The 21,720-nt window shown below is 40.5% G+C and overlaps 2 pseudogenes; both read right to left on the bottom strand.

Moving 5' to 3' along the window:
• Positions 1-1,994: 1,994 nt before the first annotated feature.
• On the bottom strand, positions 1,995-10,554 carry LOC147267566 (uncharacterized; annotated as a pseudogene).
• A 1,159-nt stretch (positions 10,555-11,713) lies between these two features.
• LOC147267565 (uncharacterized) lies at positions 11,714-14,595 on the bottom strand (annotated as a pseudogene).
• Between the last annotated feature and the right edge of the window lie 7,125 nt (positions 14,596-21,720).

The following is a 21,720-nucleotide window of genomic DNA, read 5'->3' as shown; positions in this document are numbered from 1 at the left end:
TACAGAGGCGTCTGCCTTCCATTTGGAAACATGGATGCTGACGTGGCATATGAGGAGCGTTGTGGCTTCCTCACAAGGAGGCATTGTATTAAGTTAATTTCTCTTCTTTCTGTTGAAAAGATCAGCTTAGCTATTAGTGAAATAATTGGTCATGATAGCATTCGACTGCGTCTCATATGAACAGAGCTGTGGTTTTGTTCCTTGCATCGGTTGATTTTGTAAATGATATGGTGGAATCGGGGGTGGAAATTGAAGGGGTTTTCCTCCCCATTTTACTTTTGTCAAGCCCTTCAAGGAAGGTAATTATCTTCAATGTCCCCCCATTCATTAGTAATGATGTACTTGCATCCCTATTGGGTTATGGAAAATTAGTTTCTTCTCTGAAAATGATCCCAATGGCAACTAAATCTCCGCTTTTAAAGCATGTCGTCTCGTTCTGACGGTTTGCCTACATTATTTTGAAAGACAGGAGAGAACTAGAGCTTTCCCTTAATGTTAAAGCGGATGAGTTCAATTACATGATTTACGTAACCACAAACACAATGAAATGTTTTGGATGTGGTCAGCTGGGGCACCTGGTGCGGGATTGTCCAGAAAAGTTTAATGCAGATAATGTTAATACAAATGAAGGCATCCCCAGTGACGAACAGTCTGAGGAGGCACTGGGTACTAACAATGATGAGACAGCTACTAGTGAAGAGGGCTCCTTGCATCACTAGATATGATGCAAGAAGAGGCAGAGACTTCCCTTCAGGCTGAGAAACCGGAGGGTGGTGGCTCAATGGATTCAAGGCCTGAGTGTGAAATGTCTACAGATTCGCAGGGTAGTTATTCAGAGTTAGCGGAGCAGATTTTTAATGAAGTTATTGGGGAACAGAATCCTCTTATGGAATCCGAAACTGTCTTTAAAGTACCGTCTAAGAAAAGGGGTCGCTCATGTTCAAATACAATAAGAAGAAAAATCTGTCAGTGGAAGTGTCTGATTATGTGTCAGACTGTAGTGTTACCTGTAGTGTATGTGCAAGTGGCTTCTCCCAGAAGAGTTATGGTGTCAAGGATATTCAGAGTTTTCTGAGCAAAACTAAGCAGGTGAGAAATGCGTGTCCTGTTAAGATTTTATGGGTTGAAGATTTTACTGTGATAAAGAAATGTTGTCAGGCTATAAAATGTGAAGGATGGTCATTTTGTTAGATCCCGGATTGTGTTATGACCTCCAACGGTGCCGTTCACACATCACCCTGCAGGCTCTTCAAGGCAATATCATATGATCAGCCAGTTTGTGAGGTTTGAAGTCAAATCTTGTGGTTGGAAAGACACACATAGCTCTGTTGTACTGGGTTTATAAATCGATTGATGATTTTTTTCCCAGATGTTGAACAGTTCATTGCAAAGATGAGGCTGTTTATGTCAGAAGGAGGGTTTACTGATTAGGAGGGTTACCGTCTACAGAATATATTAACTAAGTTTAACATCAATTTAGGTGATAGTGACGCTCGAAGTCAGTCGTAATTTCCCTATCAGTTATGTTCATCATGTTTATCAGGACTTATTTTTTATTCTTCCTTATGTGTGAAATTCTAATTGCTTCGTTAAATTTAAATGGAGCAAGAGAATGTAATAAGAGAGCTGTTGTATTCAAAACTTTTAAACAAAAGAAAATTGACATTGTTTTTGTCCAAGAAACTAACACAGATACAAGGAACTGTGCTGACAAGGAGAGTGAGTTCAATGGTGAAGCAATTTTAAGTCATAACACCTCAAATAGTGGGGGTGTTGGTATTCCATTTAGCCGTAATTCTATTCCATGTTCTTAAGACATTAATGAAATCATTAAAGGCCAGCTTTTTAAAGTAAAAGCCATATATGAAAACAGGTCTTTTTTGTTTGTGTTTATGCATCAACTGATGCAACAGAGCACATGCTTTTTCTTCATATTCTGGATAATGTACTTAAGACCTGTGATTGCGAAGACACATTAATTATTGGGGGAGACTTCAATTGCACTGAGGATGGCGTGGATCATACTCACATGGAGCCTCACATGGAGCCTCACATGCCCTCTCGTAGAAAAGTAGTTTGATTGGTTTGGCTGATGTCACACCTGAAACACATGAATGAATAATCTAGTGCCTAATGACAGCCTCTTGGCACCAACGTTTGCACTCTGATTACACGCCCTCTAAATACCAAAATGACACTGAACACCACCAAATGCAAGGCACACACACTGTACAATCCGCCAACCGCCTGCCGTCATAGATCTCTTAAATAGGACCCAATTTGTCTAGAAACTGAAGAGTTTACCCAATTTGATGGATTACATTAACCAACACACCTGGAAATTAGTGGTAAATAACATTTGGACTTATTTTTATGGCAAAAGGAATTATATTACTAGAAAAGGGACATAGCTCATAGCTTATAGCTTAACATCGGCTCTTTACTCCAACCATTGCATTTATGCTTCAGACAATAAAAGTGGTGATCTTTTGTGAAAATTAACTTGCTTTGGCAGGTGTGTAAATCTCTTAAACCTTTATGTGCCTAAGATCATATTTTCTGCTACCACCCAATGTAAAAATCCCATTAGCTTTCAGCAGAGGGAACCCACACTGATGCTAACTTCTAGGTTGGCCTACAAAATACATCATCCCTGCAGCTGTCTGTACTGTATGCCACGAATCAAAATGTATTCCAGTCTTAAAAACAGTGAACCAAACTATTAATCTAATGACCACTTGACAGACATCCATTGCTCTTTACGTAAATGTTATATGCTAGATAACGAGCTGTTAATCTACACGTACGAATCACACAGGGGGAAAGTCTCACAGCAAGCATTTTCATACTTCTAAATTACAATGCCATTCATTACAAGATGGTCAGCAAAAAATGCAGTAAACACTGTTTTTACAGTTCTATTTATAGTGCGTGAAATTCCCCTTAAGAAGTTGAACACTCAATCAAATGGTGCTGGGTTACTCTGTGCACTCTGTTGTTGAACACCTCAGCTTGTAAGCACCATGTTGTCCTTGGAAGATAGATCGAATGTATCTATGATTGTAAAAGTTTAGCCCTGCTATGATTATTGATTCATGTTCTCTAAAATAGCATCTTTTTCAAGGGAACAGCAGTTTTACCTGAGTGAGCATGTGCACCATGTCCATGATGAATCCTGCTTAATACTTGTTTGGTCTCGTGATTTTTGACCTGCCATCATAATGAGACACTTCTCTTGTTCAAGTTTTTGCTGTAATCCAAGGTCGACAGAGAGGTCGTCAATAATAATTCCACAAGTTGCTGATGTGGTCACCCCTCAGTCAGCTTTTTGATATGTAAGCTTCATCTCCAAGAAAAGAATAAGTTAAAGTCATCACAAGGGCATGCTTTTGTACGATGAATAAAGTGAAGCATTCTGGTTTGAGCACCCAAAAGACAAGTTTAGTTTATATTTTCTTAAAAGGTATTTGTGTCATATTCTGTCTGCGCATTTTGAACTTTGGGACCAAATTACCAAAAAAACGGAAATTACCTGAAATTAGAAACTAGAATTGCATTCAGAGAGCACAGACATCCATTGACTTTTGGTTAAAATAACAAAAAATCTGCCTGTGACCTTTTGTGCAATTCTGCTATAAAACAGACAAACCAATCCCATAGCCTCCTTGGCCGAGGGCCAGCGACCAGTTTTTGGGGGTGGAGACCTTAGAATGTGCGCTGCATTTGGGAAAGAACTGTGAGGACAAGAAAGCTGCTCAAACCCTCAACTTGTAAAATGCAATTTAGTTCAATAAGGAAAAAAGTTCAATTATAAGGAGAAAATACATCACACCTGCTTGGATATTTATTCTTTTAGTCATTTCCTGTTCTATTTTGAAGCTTTCATTCGTGTGTAAGATGTGTCTTTTACTTCCTGCCCTTGATTTTTTCTTTCTTTTTTACTGGCAATTAGCTTCCTTTGTATAGAATAAAGGCCCTTCTGAGTGTCAAAAAAAAAAAAAGAAAAGTAGTTGAAACTGTAAAGTTACACATCTTAAATATCTTGTAGATATTTGGAGAAACTTCCATTTAACAGACAGACAGTACACATGGGTCCACTCCTATAATAACAGACTGTCATTGGCAAGGCTAGATAGATTTTATGGGTTCAAGCATCAGCTCAACTTATTTAGAAGCAGTAATATTGTCCCAGTGGGGTTTTCTGATCACTGTATGGTAACATGTAATAACCCTTTCACACTGAAAAATGTGTGTCAATGTGGGTTGTTGGACCCGCGTTTGCTCGGCATCAGGGCGCATACAAGCTTCCAGAAGACATGGGTCTAAACTCCCGCTGTGAGTGCTGCGTGCCTGTGTTTTTCTCTCTCGTACATCACCATGCTGACGTCATCATTTCACATAAACACTGAGATGAACACTGAGATGTAAACAAACGACAACATGGATGTCGCAGAGTCGGACGTTAGCGTTTTCATTGTGTGCGTTGCAATGTTGTCTCTTTTGCAAAGCATACAAACTCAGCGAAGATTGGAAAATGTCCGAGCACTAATGCAGTGAAGGAGGATGGAGTTTTTGGCTCGTCCAGAAGGGAGCCGAAGAAGCTACAGGCGAAGCCTGACAGGTGGCACAGTGACAAAATCAGGATGTGACAGAAAGGACATGTGAAACCTGAGATGACGGGGGTTGCCTTTTTCACACTGCAGGTAAGCTGAGCTGAACTGCGAAACACCTGGGTCGCTTGGAGAGTCAGTCGATGCGGGTCGAAATGCCAAGTCGACCCTTTCAGAGTGCTGAAAAACCCGCGTTGACCCGCGTTTTTGGTGCAGTGTGAAAGGGGTATTTGATATTCATTCGCACTTTTAAACGAAATAGTGCCTACTGGCATTTTAATACCAGTTTGTTGCAAGATAATCATTTAAAAGATGTTTTTAGGTTGTTGTTGTTTTTTTAGTCAGTGTAAGACTACAAAGTTGTCCTTTAGGTTAATACAGCAGTGGTGGGATTGTGCTAAAGTTAAAATAAAAATGTGTCAACAGTATAGTTTCAATGTCATGAGGGACATCTCCAATCATATGAAAACTATACTGCACGTAATCTATTGGAGAAATTAAAGACTAAAAAGAACCTACTGGCTGAGTTATTGGGAGTCAAGGTGCAGGGAGCTCTGGTCAGGTCACATTTCCAGTCTATTGAGCTTATGAATGTACCTACTAAATTCTTTTTTAATGTGAAGAAAAAGAATGGCCAGAAAAGGCTTATGCAATCTTTGTAGGCCGACGATGGCAATACCATTTGCTCTCCAAAGTTCTGGCCAATAGGCTTAGCAAGGTTGTGGAAGAGGTCATTTCATCCTGACCAGACCTACTGCATGCTGGGCAGATTAATTTATGACAACATTAGCTTCATTAGAGACATTGTGGACACTGGGAGGGGTATGAACTTAGATTTTGGCCTTGTCTCAACTGATCAGGAATAAGTCTCTATAGGGTAGAACATAATTATTTATGGAATCTTTTGGCTACATTTGGTTTTAATCCTGACTTTGTTAATTGCATAAGAGTCTTATACCGTGACATTGAAAGCATACTAAAGGTTGTGTGCTCCATTTAGGGTTTTCAGAGGCATTAGACAAGGCTGTCCCTTGTCTGGCATGTTACAGTATACTCTTTGGCGATCGAGCCACACTAAACTGAGAAATGAAGTTGAAGGTGTAATGATTCAAAACTGCTCTTTTTCTTTTAAACTATCTGCTTATGCTGATGATGTGGCCATTGTTGTTCAGAGCCAGAGGGATGTAGATGCTATGTTGGGATTATTTAATGATTTTAGAACCCTATCCTCTGCTAAAGTTAACTGGGGAAAGAGTGTGGCTTTGTTGATGGGGAACGGGAACAATGGTGCACCAAAATTACCTGAGGATTTGTCTTGGTCCAGAGGTGGCTTTAAGTATTTTGCTTTTTTGGATTTTGAAATCTTTATTTCGAGCATATAATAACAAGAGTAAGAAAATAAATAAAACACAAAATAAAATTCGAATTAAGCATCAATAAAACAGAACAAAAAGGAAAAAACAACATTAGAACATTAATCGTCATGCTCGAAAAGGAGTAGGAAGAAGTAAAACTTATGTGGTCCTACCCCATCTCTATTTCACAGCAAAGCTGCTATATATGTACTATAGATATTATACACTTTTATCACTATAACATTTTATTACCACTTTGTTAGGACTATGCAGAAGTATTATAATGAATATAATATTGCTCAGATTCTTATACCGACCGTTACCCACTATACATATATCATATACATCAATTTATTTATACATTTATGAGTCTAGATGGACATATGGTTTATTCACACCTGTAATTTGTGAAAAACGTTCCTTTATATTTATTTTTGAATTGTGATATATTTTGACTTTGTTTTAGATCCATGCTCAGGCTGTTCCAAAGTTTAACTCCATAGGTTGACATGCAGAAGCTCTTCAGGGCTGTGCGTCTATTTATGATTTTAAAATTAGACTGGCCCCTAAGGTTAACCCTGTATATGAGCCAGTAATGAGTTATTTTTTTGCTTTAAACATTATTTGTGCAGTTTTGAAGTTGATCAGATCTGGGAGTTTTAATGATTTAGAATGTAGAAATAATTGATTTGTGTGATCCTGATAACCTGCATTATGAATTATTCTCATTGCTCTTTTTTGAATGATGCACAAGGAATGAAGTGAGCTTCTGTATGTGTTCCCCCAGACCTCCGAGCAGTAGCTTAGATAGGGTAGAACCAGTGAGTTGTGTAGGATGAGTAGTGATCTAGAGTTCAGGAAATGCTTTGCCTTTGATAATACTGAAATACTTCTTGACAGTTTGGTTTGAACATGTTTGATGTGAGACTTCCAGCTGATTTTTTCTTCAATGATCACGCGGAGGAATTTTATTGTCTTGACTCTTTCTATTTGAATTCCATTTATCTGCAATTGGATTTGATTACGTAATTTGTAATTTCCAAATACCATAAACTTAGTTTTACTTATGTTTAATGATAACTTTTTTTGGTCAAACCATTTTTTCATTTTGTTCATTTCTGAGGTGATCACGTCCAAAAGTAGCTGCAAGTTCTCACCTGTTCCCAAGATGTTTGTGTCATCAGCAAACAATACACATTTCAATATATCAGACACTTTGCAGAGGTCGATGTATAAATTAAATAATATCGGCCCTAAAATTGACCCTTGAGGGACACCACACACGGTGTCAACATATTTTGATTTAAATTCACCCATCTTCACAAGTTGCTTCCTGTTCTTTAAATAGCTTTCCACCCAATTCAATACAGGACCCCGGATTCCATATCGATCTAATTTTTTTATAAGTATATCGTGATTAATTGTGTCAAAGGCTTTTTTTTAAATCTATGAACACTCCAACAGTAAATTTCTTTTTATCCATGGAATTAGTTATTATTTCAATGAGTTCTATTAAAGCTAATGAGGTTGATCTATTGGAACGGAAACCATACTGACTATCGGAAAGTAGATTGTGTTTATCTATGAAGTTGCACAATTTGTTATTAAATACTTTTTCTAGAATTTTTGAGAATTGTGGAAGAAGAGAGACAGGTCTGTAGTTTGTGAAGTGGGATTTGTCACCATCTTTGAACATAGGTATGATTTTTGCTATTTTCATTCTATTTGGAACTTAACCGTTTTTGAATGATAAGTTGCAGATGTGTGTGAGCGGTTTAGATATCCCCCCAATTACTCTTTTCACTATCTTCATGTCGATTTCATCAAAGTCCTTTGAAGTTTTATTTTTAAAATTGTTGACAATGTCAATAATTTCATACTCGTCTATGGCTTTTAAAAACATTGAACTGGGATTTGAGTCTATAAGATTCTCAGCTGTGTTTGCTGGTATTGTATCAGGTATTTCTGCTGCGAGGTTTGGTCCAACCTTTGCAAAGAAATTACTGAATTTGTTTACTACTTCATCCATATTATTTATCCTTTTTTCATTTTCAGTAAAGTCCTTCGGATACTCATTATGTCTGGGCTTGTTCTTAACAGTATTTAGAATTTTCCATATCCCTTTAAGTTATTTTTGTTAATCTCTAGTATTTTGTCATAATATTCCTTTTTACATATTCTCATAATATTGGTTAGTTTATTTTTATATTTCTTGTATTTATCTTCAGCTTCTTTCGTTCTCTGTTTTAGAAATTCTCTATATAATGTATTTTTCTTCTTGCAGGCATTTTGTAAACCTTTTTGTGATCCATTGATTGTGGTTTTGTTTACAATTTCTATAGAACAGTTTGATTGGGCAGTTTTTATCATATAATAATCTAGAAATTCGTGTAAATTCATCATAGGCTTTATCAACATCCTTTTCTTTGTAGATTAGATCCCAGTCATACGCAATGAGATCATTTTTGAAAGACTCCATTGTCTCTTCAGTTCTAGTCTGTCTGTGATGTGGACCATTGTCTTGATGGGTTTTTTTGATGCTACAGTGGTGGATTGTGAAAATTGGTAAGTGGTCACTGATATCATTTATTAATACCCCGCTCACAGAGTTGTTCGTAATTACATTTGTGAATATGTTGTCAATTAATGATGCTCCTTGGACAGTAATTCGGGTGGGTCTGGTGATTTTGGGATATAAGCTGAGACTGTACAGGGTATTGTATAATTGTATAATTCTTCAGTCTTTTTATGTTTGTGTATTTTTAGAAGATCAATGTTGGTGTCACCACAGATATACATGACTTTTTGATTTGTATTGGTGAAATTTACTTCTACCCATTCCTTAAATAAATCCATATTTGAGCTCGGTGTTCTATACATAGCTCACTCTGATATTTTTAGTTTTTTCCATTAGGATTTCTATTGTGACACATTCCAACACATTATCCACCACTGTTGTTAATTTTTCTATCACCCTATAGTTTAGTTTTTTTGTCTACATATAAAGCCACACCACCTCCGCTCTTGTTCTCTCTATTTTTATATGTCATTTCATAGCCGTCCATTTCAAAGTCAGTACCTCTGTCACTATTCAACCAAGTTTCAGAGATAGCAATTATGTTAAAGGGTTGTGAGAAGTGACTCAGATAATATTTGATACTTTGAAAGTTGGCATACATGCTTTGACTGTTGAAGTGTATTATTGATATATTATCTTGAGAATTGATGACCCTGTTGAATTGATCCTCATTGTAGTAACGGCAATCATTGTCAATGTTGTGGAAAAAGTTGTTTTCAGGATCAGTGTCATTTTCAAAGTCCAGTAGGTGGTGATCAGTATGTTGGAATGTACGGCTGGTTTCTTCTTGATCTGCAATCTCATGTGTTAAATAACTCTGTCCAAGATGACTATGTATTGTGTTTGATGTCATGTGGTTGTGTTATTAGTTCTTATTTTTTAATGTACAGTCAGTGCAGTGTCTTCAGTGTCTGCCCAGGTTTCCCCAGGTGACTGTCAAATTCCGTCAATGACCAGGTTGTTCCTCCTGGATTGACCCTCTAAGTGTTCAATTTTGTCCATGACGGCCAAAAGGCTGTCGCAAACTTTGAACACATCAGACTGTAGTGAGTTGCAGCGGTCAGATTGTGTTGACATGCTGGCTTTGATCTCATCCACATCTTTTTGTGTATATTGCAAGCTAGATTTTATATCCTGCAGTTCTTTTGAGAGTGTATCGAGTCTGGTGTTTGTTGAGTCCATGATGACTTTAACAAATCCTATGAAATTGTCCTGTTGTTGTTTTATCAATGCCGTGAACATTTCTTTTTGTTGTTGTTGTTGCTCGTTCACGTGAGCTAATGATACATACTCCTCTTCGGTCTTCGCCTCCATCTTGTTTGACCCTTTTGATGGCATCGTTGTGGCCTGGCCTGGGGCTAGCTGCCGCTATTTGCCTCTCGCTGCTGGCTGGCTGCCTCTCGCTGCTGGCTGGCTGCCGCTCGCTGCTGGCTGGCTGTCGCCCGCTGCTGGCTAGCTGCCACCAGCTGGTGGTATCTGCTCCCGGGCCTGCTAGCTCCGCCCGCTGCTGGTGGCTGTTTCTGGGTTGGCTAGGTAGCTGGCTGCTGCCCACTGCTGGTGTCTGCTCCCGAGTTGGCCTGGTGGCTGAGCTTCACCCCACAACGTGGGGACGTTGAGCACTTGGGGGTGTTTTTTGGAAATGACAATTTTATGCAGAAAAATTTGAAGGTCGTATTGAAAAAGTTAAGGGCCATCTTACTGTATGGAATGTTTAATGAATAAATTGTCGAGTGCTGATCATAAACAACCTGGTAGCATCATCCGTCTGGCACTGGTTGGCATGTATAGACCCTCCAGCAAATGTAATTTTAAAAATCCAGTCAATTTTGCTTAATTTCTTTTGGGATAGCCTGCACTGGGTTTCACAGAGTGTTCTGTTTTTACCGAGAGAGGAAGGGGGACACGGACTGGTTAATTTACAAAGTAGGACAGCTGCTTTTCGCTTACAATTCATGCAGAGGTTACTTTATGGAACAGTGAACTGCAGTTGGAAAGCTGTAGCTTGTGCCATCCTTCAGACTTTTGAGGGGCTGGGCCTAGACAAGACTCTGTTCTGGATGGACCCTAAAACTCTGAACGTGAACAAATTTCCTATTTTTTAATCATAATCTTTTTAAGGTATGGAGTCTTTTAAAGATTGGGAAAACTTTGTTTTGGATTTTGCAAGAGCCCTTGATCTATGGTTCCATCTTGGATCTCACATGAGTAAAGTCTTTTCTTACTCTCACAGAAGTTTTTTGCAAGGCTAAGGTTCTCACCCTGAAAGACTTACTCAAGTTAGCAGGTCCTTTGTTTCAGAATACTGATCCAGTGGCTTAACATTTAGGAGTAAGGTCAAACCGGATGGTATCACATCTTCTTGGAAAATGACAGTTTGTTTAATGAAGATGCAATGAATTTCTTATTTTTCCTCAGGTTTGATTGTACCAAATGATTCTGATCCAGTTTCTAGTTTTACTGTGTCTGCAGATGTAGATGACTCAAGCATTTTACTCAAGTCTTGTAGTTTTTCTTGGTCCCAACCTTGCCTCTGGTAAGGAATTATACAGACTGTGTTATGGTGTTGAACAAAAAAAGCTTGATAAGAGTTAATACACCTTGGCGTGCAGTTTTACAAATAGAGCAGTTAAATCACAAGTTTTTCAGAAGTCACCATTACCTAAGAAATGTGAGGATTTGCAATAGAGAATTCTGCATGGGGCAGTGGTGGTTAATTCTTTTATTTCAGTTTTAAACCCTGGTGAGAGTCAGTGTCCTTTTTGCACTGAGAGAAACCATTTTTCATGCATTCATGTAATGTGTGAGGCTGAGGCCTCTGTTTGAAAGATTTGGATGTTTTAATGAATGCTTTTCAATGGAAACCTTTATTCTACAATTCTACAATTTCATTTAGCAGACGCTTTTGTCCAAAGCGACGTACAACACAAGCAAGAATTCAGACTTAATTAAGGAAAAACCCATAGGAAGTGCAAAAGTGCTTCAGTTATGATTTGGTCACAGGTATTGCCATCTAGTGGCAGAAGAAGTGTCGCCCCCCCCTCTTTTTTTTTTTTTTTTTTGACAAACATACAACATCACACGACACAGTTAGTGCTACATAATCACTAAGTGCTGGGTCTTGGACCCTCTGACTTATTCTACCCCACAGGACAAAGAGGAGAAGAGTCAGGTTAAGTGCCTAGGTGCTCTCTGAACAGTTGAGTCTTCAATTGTCTCTTAAAAGTAGAAAGGGACTCAGCAGAATGCACAGAGTTCGGTAGTTCGTTTCACCATTTGGGAACAACTGAAGAGAAGAGTCTGGCTAGAGATTTGGAGCAGCGCTGGGCTGGAAGCACCAGGCGTCTTTCGCATGCAGAGCATAGTGGGCGAAAAGGAGAGTAGACCTGGATCAGGGATTCCAGGTAGTCTGGAGCCATTCTTGTGATTGTTTTGTAAGCCAAGAGAAGTGCCTTGAATTTGATCCTGGCTGCCACTGGAAGCCAGTGAAGAGAAACCAGCAGCGGGGTGACATGTGCCCTTTTTGGCTGGTTGAAGACCAGACATGCTGCTGCATTCTGGATCATCTGCAGAGGCTTGAATGAGCATGCAGGGAGGCCTGCCAGAAGAGAGTTGCAGTAGTCAATGTGTGAGATGACAAGAGCCTGAACCAGAATCTGTGTGGTCTGTTGGGTCAGGAAGGGTCTGATCTTCCTGATGTTGTTGAGGGCATAACGGTAAGACCGAGAAATTGAGGCCACATGAACCTTAAAGGTCAGCTGGTCATCAATCATGACACCCAGGTTACTGGCTGAGTTTGTGGGGACAAGTAGGCTCGAGTCAAGTTGGACACTGACCTGAGGCTGAACAGATGGACAAGCTGGAAAGACCATAAGTTCAGTCATAGACAGATTCAGTTGAAGGTGGCGTTCCTTCATCCATGTGGAGATATCAGCCAGACACGCTGATATACGATCTGTGACCGTTCTGTCATCAGGTGGAAAAGAGGAAAAGCTGAGTGTCGTCAGCATAACAGTGGTAGGAGAAGCCATGGGAGCGGATCACTGCACCAAGTGAGGTGGTGTACAGAGAGAAGAGAAGGGGACCAAACACTGACCCCTGAGGAACCCCAGTCGATAGGCCATGTGACCTAGACACCTTTCCTCGCTATGACACTCTGAAGGATCTGCCTGTGAGGTAGGACTTGAACCACAACAAGGCAGAACCAGATATGCCGAGCTCAGAGAGTGTGGAGAGGAGAATCTGATGGTTCACCGTGTCGAAGGCAGCAGACAGGTCCAGCAGAAGTAGGACAGAGCACTGACCAGCAGCTCGAGCTCGTCTCAGTGACTCAGTGACTGACAGGAGTGCAGTCTCAGTGGAGTGGTCACACCTGAAGCCAGACTGAAAAGAGTCAAGTAGGTTGTTGTTCAGAGACCTGGTTAAATACTGAGCGCTCCAGTATTTTTGACAGGAATGGCAGAAGTGATACTGGCCTGTAGTTTTCAACCTTGGCAGGGTTGGGATTAGGCTTTTTGAGCAGTGGGGTGACACGGGCTTGCTTAAAAGTAGTAGGGAAAAATGCCAGTTTCCAGGGAGGAATTGACAATGTGTGTGACTGCAGGTTTGATAGTGGGCAAAATGGTCTGCAGGATGCTGGTGGGTATTGGATCGAGAGGACAAGTTGTAGGTTTTGAGCTCAGGAGAAGTCTGGAGACCTCATCTTTGCTCAGAGGAGCAAAGGAGAAGAGTGAAGCAGCAGTGGCAGGTTGGTGCTGACTGGACTGGTCAGGCTCAGAGAACTGGTTGCTGATTGCAGCAACCTTTTCAGTAAAAAAGGAGGCAAACATGTCTGAAGTAAGCGCAGTGGAAGGCTGAGTAACTGGAGGAGAAAGCAAGGAGTTAAACGCCATAAACAGTTTTCTGGAATCAGAAGTGGCACAGATATTGTTCTGATAGAAGGCTTTCTTAGCGGACTGTAAGCATGAGGTGAAGGAAGCAAGTTTCTGTTTGTATAAGGACAAGTCAGTGGGTTCTTGGGATTCACGCCACTTTCTTTCTGCTGCCCTGAATCCAGGTCTTTGTTCTCTCAGAACTTCAGAGAGCCATGGACTTGGTTGTTGTTTTTTCTTGGCTGGTTTGGACACCAGGGGGCAGAGTTTGTCCAGAGTGGATGCCAAAGAGGAACAGAGTGTTTCTGTAGCCTCATGAACAGAAAGTGAGGAGAAGTGCGAGTGGTCAGGCACGACGGAGTTCACCTCATTAGACAGCTGTGCTGCTGTGAGGGACTTCAGGTTTCTGCGGAAGGAAACCGTCTGTGTGGGTGTCTGCAATTGCGGAAAGGCAGCCGCAAATTTGACAAAGAAATGGTCTGACAGGTGGAGTGGGGTAACTGTCACATCTGTTATGGAGCAGTTACGAGTCAGCACCAAGTCAAGGACTTTACCAGCTTTGTGGGTGGGAGGAGAAGGAGCTAGTTCAAGTGCAAAGATGAGTGCCAGGAAGTCGTTTGCCAGAGTTCTGTCAAGGTGAATGTTCATGTCTCCCATGACAGTGGTGTGCCATCATCAGGGATGTCAGAGAGTAACATGTCCATCTCAGAGACAAAGCCATCCAGATTACCCCCTGGTGGGCGGTACACAACCAGAACATATGCTTTGATGGGAGCAGTGACACTTAAAGCATGATATTCAAATGTTGTCTCGCTGTTCGACGGGCGTAGTGCAGAAAAAGACCAGTTCTCAGGAATGAGTATGCCAGCACCGCCTCCTCGTCCAGTAGAGCGAGGGGTGTGGCTTAGTGTGGCGGACTCAGAGAGTGTAGCTGGGGTAGCTGTGTTTTCTGGGCAGATCCATGTCTCAGTCAGGGCTAGGACCTGAATGTCTGAGAGTTTCATCAGTGAACTGATGAATTCTGTCTTATTGACTGCGGACTGACAGTTCTGAAGACCAAACGTGACCAAGTGTGGGCTGGGACCACTTTCTGGGAGTGCGGACAGGTTTTGTGGATTGCGTTTGCGGTAGACTGTGCGTTTTTTCTGATTGCCAACAATGACCGGGATGTGTGTGGGACACATTGTGCGATAAACTTAAGTCAGACAGGCGGCAGCGGTAGTCGGTGTCCTAGCTCGATGGACTCGCGCAGGTAGACTCGCAGGTCTTTAAAAACACAGCTACCCCAGCTGCACTCTGAGTTCGCCACACTCAGAGAGTGCAGCTGGGGTCGCTGTGTTTTCTGGGCGGATCCATGTCTCAGTATTTCTGGCAATATTTAAAACCAAAAATAGTGTGGCATTGCAAGGGGGGGGGGTGAAGGAATGGATTAAGCTCTAGATTCCTTTTACGCTTGAACACCACCACCTGGGGGAACTTTAGCCCCAGGAATTTGATGAGGGACGCATTTCCAGATGCACTCAGACAGACATGGATTTTTGTAGTATAAAAATATTCTCTCTCTTCTCTCAATTGTTTGGTAAAAGACAACAATCAGCTGCATAACCACAGACTCACTAATAAGGTGAGTACACAAGTGGTAGGCTCAAAGAAACAATCAAAACATAGCAACCAAATAAACCAATCAAATGAACTCGTTAACACAAGAAAGCAAATCAAGTTATAATACACTCAAAAAAAGGAAACATGCAATAAACCAACCAAAATACTAAGGGAAATTAATCTGAGCCGCCCACTGTGATTGGAGCAGACCTGAGTCTTGAATGAAACTGACCACACGATCCAAAGCAGTGTATCCTTTGCGGCGCAACAGACTACATGACTTTAAAATTCATTTTAAATGTCTTCAGACACAACATAAAGATGACGACTTGCAAGCAAAGCAGCAATGTCATTATAATGCAGTCCCAGGTCAAAATACAAGCGAACTAACTCCTGTACTGTCATTATCATACATACAAATGTGATTTTGCATTTCAGGTGCGCACTTAAAAGTTTTAGGTGCGCGCCTAAGAGTTTCAGGTGCACACTTAAAAGTTTTAGGTGCGCACCTAATAGTTTCAAGTGCGCACTTGAAAATTTCAGGTGCACACCTGAAAAGTTTAATTTTTTTTTTCCCCATGTCCCCTTAGGGGCTCCGTAAAACACTGCCTGCTGGCTGACTCAAATTGTTCCTGCACAGGAGCACCAAGTTTGCACAAAGTTGCTAACTTGACTTTGAGAACAAAGGAGCGATCAGCATCCTCCTGTTTTCCTCTGAACACAGTACAGCAACAGAGAGCACTGAATCTCTCTCTGGACCATGTACTCCTCCCCCCTCAGTTCATCAGGGGACTGACAACACATTGGCTAAGCAACACCTGAACTTGCTTCACCTTGTAATATTGTCTCTATTGTTTCTCTACCTCGGTGGGAATTTCTGGGAATACCATAAAATGGTGGTTACGGAACATCACTTTTCCTTTTTGGCCATCCCTGTTCATTACCCTGTTCAATGACACTGTATTTCCTGCCATAGTCCCTTCAGGCAAACTAATAAGCTTCATATTCGATCTTCCGTGTCTGTTTCCGTGCATCCAGTTTCATCATGAGCTTGTGAACTTTTTTTCCTGGTTGTGTGTTTGACATCACTGAAGATTATGAATTATTTGAAGCCCCTCTACTTTGTTTGACTTAGATCACACTTCAACAACTGGATAGGAAATAGAAAATTTCCTATCTTAAACAACACAATGTTTGTGGAACACTGTTCATGAGTAATGACTAACAGAAACATCCAGCAAAGTTATTCCTCTAATAGTATTCCCCCCACACACCAAGTATACACATTTTCAAAATTTACACTCCCTACATCAACTTTTCATTAAATATGCATAAATCCAATATGGTTTAATAAAGTGGACCACAGCTAATCTGCTTTAAAATGACTGACTGATAAATACTCAATCTATATGTAAATATGGGGCCCATTGGGGGGAAAAAAATCAAAACACAGTGAAAATACATTAGCCACCCTATTTGATCAGAGCCCCAGGAGCTACAGTTATGGATTTAATGGATTGTGAGGAAAGAAGAGTGTCAGAGCTGAGGCAGGGAGTTGAGGGTATAAAAGCGTCTACAGGGGAACCTGCTATCTCATAGGAGGCTGGATAACAGAATGGACTTGAAAGATTACAGAGTGGAAAAGGAATTACTATATTTTTGTGGCCTTCACAGCTTTTTATGCACTCCCACAAACACTAAAAAAGAAAATAAAGTCATAGTTAAACCTTGCATAATTTGTGTTCTGTGATAGTTGAAAACACTGAAAAGAAAAAGCAAACATTAAGTATAGTGGAGAAGCTGGATTTTTGGTAAGGGTAGATAGTGATTAGTGGTCTCAACCATTCATGGAAATACTGTGATTTATATCCATCCATCCATTTTCTATCCATTTTCTATACCACTTATCTATCAAGGGTTGCGGGGGGGGGGGGGTTGCTATCCCAGCTGACTTGCCAATCCATTGCAGGGCCAACACATGTAGACAAACAGCCATTCACACTCAAAGCCACACCTACGGTCAATTAACCTAACTTGCACACCTTTGGACTGTGGGAGGAAGCTGTAGTACCCAGACAGAACCCATGCAGGCACAGGGTAAACATGCAAACGTCACAGAGAAAAGCCCTGTGCCCGAATCACGGCTCGAACTCAGAATCTTCTTGCTTTGAGGTGACAGTGCTAACCACTATATGTGAAACAAACATTTTTATTAAAAAAAAAGGATCTGGAGACGCTAATTTGAACTTGTCTTACAACATTAGATCAAATGTGTATGGTCAGAGTTTTTAATTGTTAAAGTGAATGTTAAACAGTTGTCACTACCGTTGTCTGTGTGTCTGATATATAAACAACTGGATACCCCTTAAGGATCACTGCATTTTTCAGTGTTGTTTTGTTTTGTTTTTTTAACGCCATGCTAACATGTAAAGCGTCACAATTACCGCATCGTTCAAGACTCAGGTGTGTTCTTGGTCTCTTTGGAAAGGTAACATTCTCAGGTGTCTTGCAGAAGTGTCCATTTGATTCTGTGATTTACTGACAAAGAGATACAGTGGTTAGAATAAAAGGTTTTATGTTCTGCCCAACTAATTTGTCTGAATGTTGACTAGGAAAAACTAGGTCCATGACCTTCTAGGGGTGAACAGGCATCACCAGTCCACAGACCCAGGTCCTGACTTCATACAGTCCAAATCTGAAGTCAAAATGTCAAAAAAAATTACCTGTATACAGTGTTTGGTACACATAAAGTCCTAAGCATTGTCCTTGGTCCCATTTTTGAGACTCCAAAAGGACATCTGGATATCCAAACACAATAAAACAAGATCCCTTTGCCTAACAAACACAATCTTGGTTTTGCTGGAGCATGCAGGCAGCTCATAGTGCAACAATAACAATATATAACAATAATAGAACCAAGAGTGAACAATAGAGCAAATCATCATCAGCAACATCAAAAAACTATATACATCACTGTAAAAGTGTTCATAAATTGTTCTGTATTCTGAATTGAAATTGAATATGACTGACAGTAATAACTGCGTGGCTTATGTGAGGCTATTCCACCCTCTCTATCCCACTCACACACTCTGACTTACTGTAGATAAACGTGCCAATCCCCCCTTTCACGCAGCTAATTCACACATTCCTTGTGCAAATTAGGCTGCTGACTGGCTGGCATAAGTAAAGAGAAGTAAACAATAAAATGCCTATTTGTCATCATTTGTACATGAATGTGCATGGGGTACAACTGGATCAGTCAGTACAGCTCTATGTCTGGGTCCACTCCCGCAAAAAATTGCTCGATGTCTTCACAGTCAACCGCAGGCTCCTTGTCCGAGTGTCCAAGTGTCTGAGTCGGACATCTGAAGCACTATTTCAATCACTTCCTCTGCTGAAAATCACTTACTGACCATCTTTTCTCTCACTCTCGCTTCACCAGCATCTACTACTGCTTTGTACAGCTAAGCTAACTTTATTCACAGCAAGTACGCAGGCGCCTTGTTGGTGCCTACCAAACTTGACACCATACCCATGGTCTGTTCTGTAAACTGATGCCTGACTGGTGTTTCAGTGCTGTAGCTCAAACACCCAGGCACTGATTGGCTTGTGTGTGATGTCTTTGCTTTCTTTAATTTTTCACATTTATGGATACTTACTGACTTATTGAAAAGCCATCTGTTTTAAAGTTCAGGCTATGACAGCATTGGGAATACAAAATTGGTATGTCGGTATTTTCCTTTGAATGCTGTGTGTCTAGCAACATTCTAACACAGCTCCGGCAAGTAACTTTATTCAACATGTTTGGGTGCCACTTAATCGTAAGACTGCCAGGTTTCGAACGGCTAACCATCCATCCATTTTCTTACACTTGTTCCTATTAAGGGTCATGGGGGGCTGCTCTATGACTCTGCCCAGTTTACCTACAGGGCAAGATGTGGCGTGGAGGATGCAAGCCTCTCACTTTTAGACACTATTGCCCATAACTTGGACTCAACACATCCACCCATTAAGATTTTATTCATGGACTTTTCTTCAGCCTTTAACACTGTGAGCATTGGTAAACCTTTACAGAGCCTCTCTGATCTTCAGGTTCACCCAACAGTGAAGTTTTCTGCTGGACAGACCACAACAGGTGTATTTTAATTGTGTTAAATCAACTAAGCTAAATTTAAATACTGGACTCCCCAAGGGTTGCATTTTATCCCCAATCCTCTTCTCTGTGTCCACAACAACATCCTGTGTTACAGTGAAGGTATGGCACTTTTTAAATATGCTGATGACATTGCCTTAGTTTGACCAAGGAGCTATGCTTTGGGGGCAGAGACAAGGCATCACTTCTCTTCCCGCCACTTACCATCCAGGGCCAGACAGTGGAACAAGTGCAGGTTTTTAGATACCTGGGCATAGAAATGGACACTTACCTGTCATTCTCAAAACACACAGATACAACATAAGCACAACAACACCTCCATTTCTCAGGAAACTCAGCATTTCAGGTCAGCAAAGACATTCTAACTTTGGATTACCTCTCACTTATTGAATCACTTCTCACTTTTAATATCACTTCCTGGTACGACCAACACACCACCAAACACACAACTAGTCTCACATGCATAGTAAATCAGGCTGCCAAAATAATTGGCTCCCCTCAACTCCCCCTATCTGAGCTGTATAGCCATGCAGTGATCAGGAAAGCCAACCTGATCACAGAGAACCCCTCTCACTCCTCCATTGCTCCTTCCAACTGCTACCATCATGCAGGTGTTTCAATGTACCACTGACTCTTAAAAACATCTACAAGAAATCCTTCATCCCCTCTACAATAGCCTTACTGAGCAGCTCAAAATGAACACCACCAGGGATCACCACCTGATAATTCAAAACCCATGCCTTGTCTTTTTTTATGTCTGTGTGAATGTTAATTTGTGACTGGAGCAATGTCAAAGACAATTTTTCTGTAACACCTGTATAACAGACAATTAAGGATTATCTTATCTTATCTTAGTAGTTGAAATATTCACTGTGCAGTATAATTCATGAAAAAATATATTTCATAATCATTTTAGTCACTGGACTACTGAATTAAATGTCAGACTGCAAAACCTTCACATCATTCCCAGATATTAGTATAACAAAGCAAGTATAGGACATTTTAACATGCATAACATTTTATATGAATATTTTAGTGAAAAATGCATTTTTCAAAGAAAGAAAACTTTTTGGTTCCCCCCCCCCCCCATATCTAGGACCCAGTGACTCAAGATCAGGACCGTATCTTATTACTAGATTGTAAGTATAGGGCACACGTTTTTATGTTAATGCCTATGATATTTTATATCAATATTCAGTACAAAAGGCATATCACATATTATAGAATTCAACATTTGTTCCTATACAATACCGTAAAAATTCAGCACTTCATCCATTAGACCTCAGGACTCCAGGGGGTAAGGGAGAATAATACAAATATTGGACAAACCTCTTTTCATTTAATCTTATTCTGTATATTTTTTTCCTATATAGAGCAAAAATACAGCAATTTTTTTTTAAGGTTACAAGACACATGAGTGAGAGACTATAAAGCAATACATCTGGTATTACTGGATGTCCATCCATCCATCCATTGTCTTCCACTTATTCCTACATTAAGGGTCGCGGGGGCTGGAGCCTATCATCAACGGGCGAGACGCGGGTACACCCTGGACAACATACAAAGACAAACAACCATTCACACTCACAGTCATACATACGGTCAATTTAGAGAATCCAATCAGCCTAGTCGCCAATTGCATGTCTTTGTATGGTGGGAGGAAGCCAGAGTACCCGGAGAGAACCCACACAGGCACGGGGAGAACATGCAAACTCCACACAGAAAGGTCCCGTGCCCGAGCCAGGACTCAAACCTGGAACCTTCTTGCTGTGAAGCGACAGTGCTAACTACTGCACCCACCATGCCACCTGACTATACTGAAATATAAAATATAAATATATAAAATAAAGGTCATACATATTTTTATTTAATTTTGCTTCATCCAGTATTTCTATCCACATTTTATTGCATTTTTCCTTGTACAGCAGATATGCAACGTTTAACTTTTTCAATGGCAGCCAACATTTGGGAACTTCATACTCCAAAGCAATAGTGAATATTATTTCTACACTGGAAATATAGGTTGCCTCTTGTAATTTTACTTAAGCACAGGAACATTTCAAGAGAGCCAGAAATGTGGAGTATTCTGTATGTTTATAGACAAAGGAATTTGACAGGATCTATGAGATCAAACAATGACCTTTACCATCTCTTGTCACTCAGAACAGGCTGAGGTTTTCCAGGCAAGAGGAGGCATCTGTATTTGGATGCTTTTATAGGTAGTTGCCATAGTCACACAATTTCATATTGTCTCAAGGATAAGGAGATGAGGCTATCATTCAAAGTAGAGACAATGGTGATGGTCTTTGGTAGGTTTCATAAATCCAATGTAACGCCCTTAACTTTAATTCTTTTACAGTTCAGATCCGGTAGTGGGCACACAGAGAAACAACTTTTGTTTTTGGCCACAAGATGTAAGTTCTTCTGACAATTTAGTTATTTTCAGTCCAAAAATTCAAAAATAATAAGACAACTCAGTGTTTTATCATTAAGGGACATGTAAGTAGCACCACCTGCTTATCAGAAAGCATATTAATCCTCAAAGGTTAGTAGG

The sequence above is a fragment of the Aulostomus chinensis genome, chromosome 3 (genome assembly GCF_037954235.1).
Source record: "Aulostomus chinensis isolate RoL2024-O1b breed Wild chromosome 3, RoL_Achi_v1.0, whole genome shotgun sequence".
NCBI classification, from domain to species: Eukaryota; Metazoa; Chordata; class Actinopteri; order Syngnathiformes; family Aulostomidae; genus Aulostomus; species Aulostomus chinensis.
The sequence above is the reverse complement of the archived record's forward strand: the minus strand, read 5'-3'. Positions and strand labels throughout refer to the sequence as shown.